The following is a 12,183-nucleotide window of genomic DNA, read 5'->3' on the forward strand; positions in this document are numbered from 1 at the left end:
CCTCAAGTGACTGTGTGGAGTATGCATGTTTTCCTGTGTCTGTGTGGGTTTCCTCCCACAACCCAAATATGTGCAGGTTAGATGAATTAGCAGTGCTAAATTGCCCATAGTGTTCAGGGATGTGTAGGTTAGGTGCATTTGTTAGGTATAAATGTAGAGTAATAGGGTAGGGAAATGGGTCTGGGTGGGTTACTCTTCAGAGTGTCGGTGTGGATTGTTGGGCCGAGGGGCCTGTTTCCATAATGTAGGGGTTCTATGGTAAAAATGCACAATTATTTTTAATACCTTGATGAATTTGCTCCTAGACTTTTCACAGCTATATCCAGGAAAATAAAATTTCAATTCCTGGGTGGACAGTCCAGTATAACTCATATCATATAGACTGGAAGAACCTAATGAGAACTAATACAATGGAGGATGAGTTTCTGGTGCATGTTAGTGATGTTCTTGAGCTAACTCTTAATCTGGTTGTAAAATATCATTTAGGGATGAATAACCATAAATTAGAAGAATTTTATATTATGTTTGAAAGTGAAGTAGTTCAATCTGAAACCAGGGTGTTAAATGTGCAACAGAAAATTGAGAAGTTACGAGGAGCAACTTGACTGAGGTGAATTGGGAAGACAAAAACATGATGTGACATAGGCAATGAGTAATCTTTAAATAATTATGACATGATTTACAGAAACTATTCAAGACATTAAAAACCAAAAAATGTCAATGAACTGTACATAACAAAGCGATTGTAGCATTCTTTAAATTTAATAGGTAAGGTCTATAAAGTTTCCAGAAACAGTAGTAAATCCAAGGATTGGAAGTATTTTAAAATACAGCAAATAAGGGCCAATAATTAGGAAAGGGACAATAGAATACTGGTGTAAGCTAGCAAAGATACATAAAAATAGACAGTGAAACTTCTCTAGGTACATAAAAAGAAATGGGAGGAAAGCTAAATGATTGTTTTGTGCATGTCTTCATTGAGCAAGATATAATAAATTTCCCAGCGTTAGAGATCAAAGGAATGGGGGAGAATGAGGAATTGAAAGAAATTATTGTGATTAATAAGATATATCTACAAAATTAATGGGCTTCCATGTTAAATAATCCCTGGGATATGATTTCTAAACCTGGGATAGCAATAGAGAAATGGTAGCAACAGAGATAATGAATGCATTGGCGATTCATTTCCACAACTATATACATTCTAGATTGCTTCCTGCAGATTGGAAGTTAGCAAATGTGACCTCACTATTTAGAAAGTAAGAGAAATGAAAGGGAGGAAGAGAGAATGGGGGAAAGTGCATCTTTACATCAGTGATAGAGAAGATGCTAGAATCCATTACAAAGAATATGGTGAAAGGACATTTTGTTAATAATGATCTGATAAGCATAGTCAGCACAAATGTGTAACTTCATATTTAATGAAACTGATGGAGGTTTTGATTATATTATTAATAGTAATTGATTGAGGGGACTTGGTCTACACTAGCATTATCAGAAGGATATTGTTAAAATCCCCCACAAGAATTTGGTTAGCAAAATTAGATTGGAGGTACAAAGAACAATACAGCACATGAAGAGGCCTTTCGGCCCTCCAAGCCTGCACCAATACATTTTGCCCTTCCATACTAAACCTGTCTTCACCTACAGGATGGTAACCCTCTACTCACTTTTCATTCATGTTTTTGTCCAGGTGTTTCTTCAATGCTGCTATTGTGTCTGCTCCCACCACCTCCTTTGGCAGTGTTTTCCACGCACTCACCATCTTTTGTGTGAAAAACGTGCCTCACACATCTCTTTCAAATATCCCCCTTGCATCTTGAACCTGTGTTCCCTAGTAATTGACCTCTCCACCCTACAAAAAAGCCTCATACCTTCCACTCTATCCATGCCATTCACAATCTTATAAACGTCTATTAGGTCACTCCTAAACCTCATGCATTCCAGTGAAAACAAACCCAGCCTGTCCAACCTTTCTTCATAGCTAAAATCACCCATACAGGCAACGTTCTGGTAAATCTTTTCTGTACCACATCCTTCTGATAGTATGGTAACCAGAACTGTATGCATATTGCAAGTATGGCCTACCTAAAGTTCTATAAAGCTCTAACATTACTTGCCTATCCTTATGCTCAATGCCCCTTGCAATGAAGGCAAGCATGCCATAGGTCTTTCTTACTACTTTATCTACCTGAGCTGCTGCCTTTAGTGATCTGTGGATCTGCAGACACAGATCCCTCTACATATCAATACTACCATTCACAGTATAATTTCTACCTGTACTTGACCTTTCAAAATGCATCACCGTACATTTGTCTGGATTAAACTCCATCTCACAATTTTTTTGTCCAAGCCTTGAACTGATCTATGTTCTGCTGTATCCTCTGACAATCCTCCTCACTAATCGCGACAGCACCAATCATTATATCGTCCACAAACTTACTAATTATGCCTGCTATGTTTTCCTCTAAATCATTTATGCTGATCACAAACAGCAGAGATTCCAGCACTGACCTCTGTAGAACACCACTTGTCATAGCGCTCCATACTGAACAGCATCCTTCCACCACTACCCTTTGTCACCTATGACTAAGCCAGTTCTGTATCCATTTTGCTAGCTTACCCCGATATCATATGACTTCACCTTTTGTACCAATCTGCCATGCGGGACCTTGTCAAAGGCTTTACTGAATTCCATGTAGACAACATCAATCACTTTTTATCATCAATCATCTTCATCGCCTCCTCAAAAAACTCGATCAAGTTAGTGAGGCACAACCACCCTCGCACAAACTACTCTGTCTCTCACTCATAAGTCCGGTTGCTTCTAAATGCATATAGATCTTGTCCCTGAGAATCTTTTTCAATAATTTCCCTACCACCAATGTGAGGCTAACGGACCTGCAATTTCCTGGTTTATCCCTTCTAGCCTTCTTAAACAAGGGACAACATTGGCTATTCTCTAGTCCTCTGGGACCTGTGGGCAAAGAGGATACAAAGGTGTCTGCCAATGCTCTAGCAATTTGTTCTCTTGCCTCCCTCAATAATCTGGGTTAGATTCCATCAGGACTCAGGGATTTATCTATTTTAATACTTTTTAAGACAGCCAACATCTCTTCCTTTTTAATTACAACTTGGCTTAGAACCTCAACACTCCCTTCCCCAAGATCATCCTGCACCAATTCCTTCTAGTTGGTGAATACTGACACACATCCGAGGCGCGAAACGGAACATCACGTGACCGCCCGCACTCTTCCAGGGCGCGAAACGGGACGCCACGTGACCGCCTCGCACTCTTCCGGGGCGCGAAACGGGACGTCACGTGACTGCCTCGCACTCTTCCAGGGCGCGAAACGGGATGTCACGTGACCACCCCCCTGCTTGGGTTACACAGAGTCACCACATAGTTCTGAGTGCTGAATCCATCCAGAGTCACAGTCAGCCTTCTGTTTTTCAAGTAAGGGATATATTTACAAGTTCCCCCTTTTGGTCTCATAAAAATGAGACCAACCAACCAGTTCTATACATCATATTCACTCTCTGATGCATAGTCTTCCCCTCTTGCCAAAGCCATGGTTTCCGTCTCCATCTGTGACATCTGGTAAGACGGGGGAGCCTTCCCTTCAATTGCTGTAATAATTACCCTGTTAAACAAAGATCTAATACAGGGAATACAACAACATCCGCACAACACTAACACAATAATCATACCTCCGAGGGACATAAACACAGAGGCAATTAATCCTTTCCATTTCCTAAACCATGAATCGAACAGTCCTCCTCGAGGATTGTAAATACCTGAATGTTCATGCATTTCTTCAAACAAAGTTCTTAGTCCTTCCAAGGCTCTGGTGACCGAACCATCAGGTGCCGTATTGTTGGGGATGAACGTACAACATTGATCTCCAAACATAGAGCACACTCCCCCCTTTTCTGCGAGCAACATATCTAAGGCCATTCTATTTTGTACTGTCATCAATGAGGTTGCTGCCAATTGTTCAGAAAGTCCCGCCACCGCGTCTCTAGTTCTATTGGCTAGCCTAAGTACATTGTAATGTACATAATTAATTCGGTCAACGTTTCTATTCGGCGTAACTGGGAATAAAACACTGGTAATTGGGAGATTCTCAAACCCTGCTGCGATCTGGTCTGCCAATTTATATTCATCAGGTACACCACGGGGAACACCTATTGCATCCATGTAAGTGGTTGAGCCAGATGTGACATCAAACAAATCCCTACAAATTCGTGTATACAGATTTATTCCCTGTTGTCGTTCTCCCAAACGGAATAAGGGTACCCCTAACCTAACCATTGCACAGGTTCCAGACCAATCTGGAGGTAGACTATTATGCAGTGTTCTATCTCCACAGTACCAAAAAAGATCAGCTCTGGCCCAAACTATTGTGCTAGCGTTCTGCCAGCCAGTTACATTAATTGTATCCTGACACCAGTTAGCGGGCATGTCTCCCAAGACAATATTTGACTTCCGAGCAAAATACGTATAATTATTGGCCCTTGGTGTAAACACTGGAGGCAACATAGAATTCTTTACAGGTGGGAAAATAGCACTTAATGTGGTACAATTTGGAGGGTCCGCCTGCATAGTGAGGGCCATCATACAGTGAAATCCTGTTGGGTCTATATTAGGGAATAATGGGGCCGGGATAGTAAATAGGGTTGGCCTTGCCGAAGAACACGCGACACAATTACTCATATTCATTGAGGTTGCGGTCGCTGTCATCCAGCCCAGCCATAAGTTCTTGTCCCCATACCCGGTAGCTAATTTAATAATCTCCCTTCTCGTAAGGTTGTTGTGGTCTATTACCACAACTCCTGAACTTGGTTCTACCTCCATACTTGTATTTTCAGTTTGTGGCTGGCTCATAGGAGGGTCCACTAAGGTTACCTTTAATAATCCCATGTTATCCACTCCAGATTGATCTACACCTATTACAAAATAAAAGTTTCTGTCATCACTCTCACAGTACATCTGTACCTCTTTTGGACTAGGATTAATATCAAATTTTGTCAGGGTTAACAAAAGTGGATTTTTTAACTCTGAAGAATGATCAAGTTGCCCCTTTGTCAGGCTCACATGGTCTCGAATGTTCCATCTATTATCCGAAGGTGACGACCTCTTGGGGGTCCATTGTACCCCAGTCCATGTTAATACATTATCCCACGACGGGCATGGGTCATAGTAAATGGCATAGAAACAAAGGTATACATCATACTCCCTCCAGCTCCCTATATCTTTGCCACAATCAATTACTTCGCATAAATCAAACTGATATGTTGTACCATGATTTCTATCGTGTCTGATGTGTACCCGGCTCCTCGTCTCCCTTAGACATTTATCCGCCTCTTGTCCTACTGCTCTTTTATTCCTGAAACTTCCTCCCTCGCCTGTGTGTTTGTCCCTCGTGGTTAATACTCCTATTAACAGCAGCATAACACTTATACATAAAACAATAGCAAAGACTCCCAACCTCCACAGCCTAAGGTAATGCGGGCTGCTTACAGAGATAAACATTATATCCTTTACACAACTTTGCTTAGAAATCTTGAGAACCTCTCCCCCTTTTTCCAAGAACCTTCTTCGTACAAACATTAAACATTTAAGACCCTTCTACTCTTTTTCTGTTCTTATTTGTTCTAAAGTTCTCGTTGGCAGTTCTGTGGCTGCACACTGCCTCCAATGGTACCAGCTTTCTCCTTTCCCCTGTAGTCTGACCGCATGAGATGTCCTCTCCACCACCTTATGAGGTCCTGTCCACCTCGGCTCCGACCACTTCCGTTTGATCACCTTCAGCAGGACCCAGTCTGTGGTAGATGGCGCCTGGCTCTGTAGTTCCCCCTTTTCCGGTCCAACCTGTTTGGAGAAAGCTGACACCAAAGCTGTTAGTTGGTCATAGTAAGGTTTGTACCTTAGAGAGGCTCCTCCTCCCTCTAACATCTGTATTCCAGCTCCTGGTCCCGGGAACTGCTGCCCTGTTGTCAGCTCATACGGGGTGAACCCTGTAATAGAGTTTACTGAGCTTCTAATGGACATTAAAGCTAAAGGTAGGGCATCCACCCAGCTTAACTTTGTTTGTGCACACACTTTTCCTATTTTTCCTTTTATAGACTGATTTGTTCTTTCCACTTTTCCCTGTGACTGAGGATGGGACACTGTTCCAAACGCATGTTTCAGTCCTAAAGCTGCTTCAACTTCTTGCAGGTCTTTGTTCTTAAAATGTGTGCCATTATCTGACCTGACTCTCTTTGGAAACCCATGCATTGGAATATATTGGTTTATCAAGAATTTGATCACTGTCTTTGCATCTTCCTTTTTCGCAGGTATTGCTTCTGGCCAACCAGTGTATGCATCCACTGCTACCAGAAGGTACCGGTATCTGTTTACTCTCTCTATGATATCAGTGTAGTCAATCACTATTTCCTGACCTGGCATTCTTGGAAGAGGGAATTTTCCCTGGTGTGGTTTCACTGTTGGTCTCACATTGTATTCTGTACACGTTCTACATTCCCTGATATAATTTTCAATCATCGCTGGCAAGGACGGATGCCACCAATGTGTCAGATACCTCTGCATCTGCGTTTTTCCACAATGTGTGAGCCCATGAGCCTCCTGAAGCATAGAAGCTATCAAACCTGGGGGTAGCACTGGTCTACCGTCCGGTGACCTCCAAATCCTTTCTGACTCTGTGGCCCCTCTCTCTCTCCATACTGTCAGTTCATGAGGAGAGGCTTTCTGCTGCTCTTTTATTAACACATTCGCATCGCAAACGGGCAGCAGGTCATACACTGTTCTCTCTGTTTGCATCATTATATACTGTGGTGTATACCCTGCTGCTTTCTTTGCTGCTGAGTCTGCTTCCTGATTGCCCTTCGCTACTACTGTATCTGCTTTATCATGTCCTCTACACTTGACCACCGCCACTTCTGCAGGTTTCATTAGGGCCTCCACTAATCTTTTCATATCTTTTTCATGTTTAATTGGGGTTTTTGCTGCTGCTAAGAATCCTGCCCTGATCCATTGATTAAGTTCTACCTGTATAGCCCCTGCCACATATGCAGAGTCGGTATAGATATTTACTCTTTTTCCCTCTGACCATTCTAACGCAGCTATCATTGCCTGTAGTTCAGCCAACTGGGCTGATGCTTTACCTGTCACTTTTCCTGTCAACACTTCCTCAAATCCCTCACTTGTCTGTCGCACCACTGCATAGGCTGCTTTAAGTCCTTCAGTTGGATGTCTGTAACAGCAACCATCTGTGAACAGCACTTCTTCTGGGTCTACTAGTGGTTTTGCCCGTAAGTCTGCTCTGACATTGACGTCTCTCTGTACCCTTTCCTCACAGATGTGTGGCTCTCCTTCTCCCATATTATCAGCCATGTTAATTCCTTCATGTGTAAAAATTATATGTGGTGCATTCAAGATTTTCTCTAACCTAGTTTGCCGCAATGACGTCATTGTAAAGGCTGTTGAGTTCACATAGGCCACTATACTATGTGTCGTCAGTACCGTTAATGAATGGCCCATGACTATATGTGCTACCTTTTGGAGAATTTTTGCTACCCCTACTGCATGTCTTGTACATGGCGGGTGTCTGTCCTCTACTGGGTCAAGAGTAACACTTACGTACATCAGCACCTGCCTGCCTCCCCCTTTTTTCTGAAAAAGAACACCATTTATTGTGTGTAATTTTTCAGAAATATTGAGGAAAAATGGCTCTTTGTAATCCGGGACCGCTAAATCAGCCGCCCGCGTTAGGGCCTGCTTGAGAGATATGAAACTTTCGTCTGCCTCCGTGGTCCACTGCAAATGGGCTGACAAATTTCTCATGCCTTGCTCATTTACCATGGCCCTCAGAGGGAAAGTGAGCTCCCCATATGATGCAACGAATTGTCTACTATATCCTGCCAACCCAAGAAAGGAGAGCATGTCTTTTACAGTGACTGGTTTGGTATGATGCAGAATGGAGGATCTATGGGACAGAGACACACCTGTTCCTTTAGCAGAAATAATTCTACCCAAAAAAGACACCGTTTGTCTGCAGCATTGCAATTTAACCCGTGAAACTTTGAAACCGACGTTATACAGGTGAATCAGCAACGACTTTGTGGCTTCCAAACAAGAAACATGATCGAGTGCTGCCAAAAGAATGTCATCCCCATACTGGATCAATACCACCCCCTTTGGGAGCGTCAGATCCTTCAGCTGCTGTTTCAATACCTGATTAAATACCCCAGGTGACAAAATAAACCCTTGAGGGACCCTTGTATAACATAGTTGTTGGCCTTTATAGGTAAACGAAAAAATATCCCTCAAATGATCAGCTAAGGGCAAACAAAAGAACGCGTTGGCCAGATCAATGCATGAGAACCACTTATGGTCAGGGGTCAGCACAGACATTGCAGTGTAGGGGTTTGGAACTGGAACTGTTGGAGTAGAAACGACACTATTGATCCGTCTAAGATCCTGCGCCATCCTATATCTGCCTGTATTCTGCTTCTCTACAGGTAAGATAGGAGTGTTCCAAGCTGACTGGGAGGGTTCTAGCACCCCTGCTGCTAACAACCCTTCAATTGTGTCGGCAATGCTGGCTTCAGCCTCTGGTATGTGTGAATATTGTCTCTGCCAAATCGGAGTGTGGTCTATTAAATCGAATGTGATTGGTGTGACGTGTTTGCAGTAACCAACGTCCGTTGAACTTGCTGACCACAAGGTATCTGGTAGAGAGTCAAGCATCGCCGCAGCCTGTGGATGGTCTGTTTTTTCCCTGCCATGAAACCTTTCAATCTGCCTATGTTCCAGCAGTACCTTGTCAGTTGTCCTGTACATAATTCGATCGGCTTCCTCCGATGGTGAATATTGTAAACCGGGTAACTGAGTCCACACCCAGTCCGTTAGCACCATCAAACGTTTGGACATAGGTCCCAGATCCTTGGTCTGATATTCAGCATGCACGTCCAATGTGAGATGAGGTATAGCTTCTTCAGACATCTCATACCATTCCAACTGTTCTGCAGTTAATTCAACAACACCCGCCACACCTTCTTTTCCAAGCAGAATGCAACTGGAAGAAATGTCCCATTGAGTCCCTTCTAGGTGCTGATAAAATACATGCTGATAGATTTCGTTAGCATCTCTATCATAATATAAAGTAACATGAAGGGGATCTGCAGGAGGAGCATAGGGGTGCAGCATCTGAACCCAGGGTCGCCATTGGCTGTATAAAGACTGTATACCGTTGTTCTGCCCTGCTTTCGGGTTCGAGGAGTCCCCAGTATATATCTGCCCACTGCCCTTCTGCTGTTGGTGATGTGTCCGCTGATAACATCATTTGGGATCCAGAGTGAATCATTGTCACAGAACAGTTGACGGAATGGCCATTTGGAAAGGTCACCACCAGTCCGTCTGGCCCGCACAGAACCGAAACCCCGCATCTCACCAGCAAGTCACGTCCCATCAAATTCACGGGGCATGCAGGTGATGAAATATACTGGTGACGAAAGGTCTGTCCGGCCACTGATGTGATCAGTGGCGATGTCAAAGGCAGATTTTCTGGTTTACCCGAGAACCCTACTAACTGGACGCTAGAGGATGACATGCTTGACCGAGGTATATCACAAGTGATGGTAGAAAATCTTGCACCCGTGTCAACCAAAAAAGACAGATTCTTGTCCATTACCCTCATTTGCATATAGGGGTCTGCCAACCCCACATGCCCCTGCGTTCTCGGGCCCCGTCAATATTCATACCCCTGCCCTTCCAGCATAGTTTGGGGGTACTGTCCTTGCACCGGGGCTGCAGCTGCATTTGGGACTTGGTAAGGCTGGACAGCCTGTTGAAAAGGAGGCTGACTACAACAGAAACTGAAACACCTGGTCAGCGGATCCAAACACTCTATACAATCAACACAGGAATTCTTGGACATCATCAGAAATATACACATAGACAAAGAAGAAACCATGATATCATTCGACGTGAAGGCACTGTTCACTTCGATTGACAAAACCCTAGCCAGAGAAACAATAGCCAACCTGCTGGACATACAGAACAGAAAACAGGACGCTGAACCTATCAACAAAGACGGCATACTTAAACTACTGGACTTGTGCCTCACAACACACTTCACATTCAACAACCAGATTTACGAACAAATCAACGGAACACCCATGGGATCACCAATCTCGGGACTCATAGCAGAGGCAGTTATGCAAAGGTTAGAACAAACAGTCCTACCACAAATTCAACCCAAACTCTGGGTCAGATATGTCGATGACACATTTGTAATCATTAAAAACACGGAAATAGAAAAAACACACCGGATCATCAACGCCACACTCACAGGAATCCGATTCACGAGAGAAGAAGAAAAGGATAGCCAACTCCCATTCCTAGACGTGATGGTACAGAGAACACCAGATGGAGAATTCACTACAAGAGTATACAGGAAAGCCACACACACAGACCAAGTCCTAAACTATGAAAGTAACCACCCAACACACACAAACGAAGCTGCATCAGGACACTATTCAAAAGGGCCACAACACACTGCAGTACTGCAAAAAGAAGAAGAGGAACACCTATACAAGGTATTCGCCAAAAACAGATACCCTCGCAACTTCATCAGCAGATGCCTAAGAGAAAGACCACGGAACGAGGACATACCACAACCAAAAGGACTAGCCACACTACCATACATCAGGAGCATCTCGGAACTGACTGCCAGACTACTGCGACCCCTAGGACTCATAATGGCACACAAACCAACAGCCACACTCAGACAACAACTCACCAGAACGAAGGACCCGATACCCAACATGAGCAAGACGAATGTAGTGTACAAAATACCATGCAAGGACTGCACTAAACACTATATAGGACAAACAGGAAGACAGCTAACAATCCGCATACATGAACATCAACTAGCCACGAAACGACAAGACCAGCTATCCTTAGTAGCCACACAAGCAGACAACAAGCAACATGAATTCGACTGGGACAACACTACTATCATAGGGCAAGCCAGACAGAGAACAGCCAGGGAATTCCTAGAGGCATGGCATTCATCCACAAACTCCATCAACAAACACATCGACCTGGACCCAATATACCAACCACTACAGCGGACAGCTGAAACTGACAACCGGAAGCGGCAGGGACAGACCACTATAAACACCGGAGGAAACATCAAAGAAGCGCTTCGCAGGAGGGTCCCAAGCACTGATGATGTCGCCTAGCCAGGGGACGAAACGTTTTCAACAAAAACTTCCAGCTCGGCGAACAGAACCACAACATAGGTCTGCCCCCATATTTGGGGTAGGGTGGCATCCAATCAGGTGTTGGGTCTAAACTCGGCGGGTTGTTTTGTGGCCACAGCCGCTGAACCATCTGATTAGTCGTCTTTTGGGAGGCGGAGGCCTTCTTTGTATCATTAGCCTTCCTCCTAGCCTCATCGAGCTGCAACTTCAACAACTGCACTTGAGCTGACTCATTACTCTGTTTATCTTCATCCTGTTTTGTCCTGTAACGCTTCATGTGGTGCGTCAAATGTTTTTCCCACTGTTCTGTAGAACAACCTGGGATGTCAGGATTAGTCTCCATTGCCTCTTTTACTTCCTTAGACATCCCTGCCATAACTGTGTTCCTAAATAACGTGGTCTGTAGCTGACCCGATCCTGGATGTCTCCCCGCAGTGTCTGTCCACGTGTCCTTACACCTAGCCAAAAAGGCAGGCATATCCTCACCCTCCTTCATTGTGAAGGTGAGTGACTGCATTGCTCCTGGTGGAATCGGAAATCTATCCCTCATTGCCCTTCCCACACAGGTGGCATGCTGCGCAAACGGGTCCGAATCAGGTAATAAGGTGGTCCCCGCAGACGCTTCAATCTGCTGTATTTCCCACATACTCAATTGCTTACCCAACAATGCTCTCCAATCGCCCATAGCTAACTTGTGACCTAGTGTATATTGAGAAAATTTTGTCATCCAGGGCCCACCTCCCTCTATGGGTGGGGGCATTCTATCCAGGATACAATTCATATCAGTATATGTGAAAGGCTGATAAACATTCCCCAGATAAGAGCCTCTGTAAATTAATGGCATTTGGTGGTGCTGATACTTTATAGGTTGAGGCAATGTGTCTCTTTGATGCAAGTTATAACTTGGTT

This window comes from Chiloscyllium plagiosum, unplaced genomic scaffold (genome assembly GCF_037043375.1).
Source record: "Chiloscyllium plagiosum isolate Xiang-an unplaced genomic scaffold, Cpla_swu_hap1 HiC_scaffold_2, whole genome shotgun sequence".
Classification (NCBI taxonomy): Eukaryota; Metazoa; Chordata; class Chondrichthyes; order Orectolobiformes; family Hemiscylliidae; genus Chiloscyllium; species Chiloscyllium plagiosum.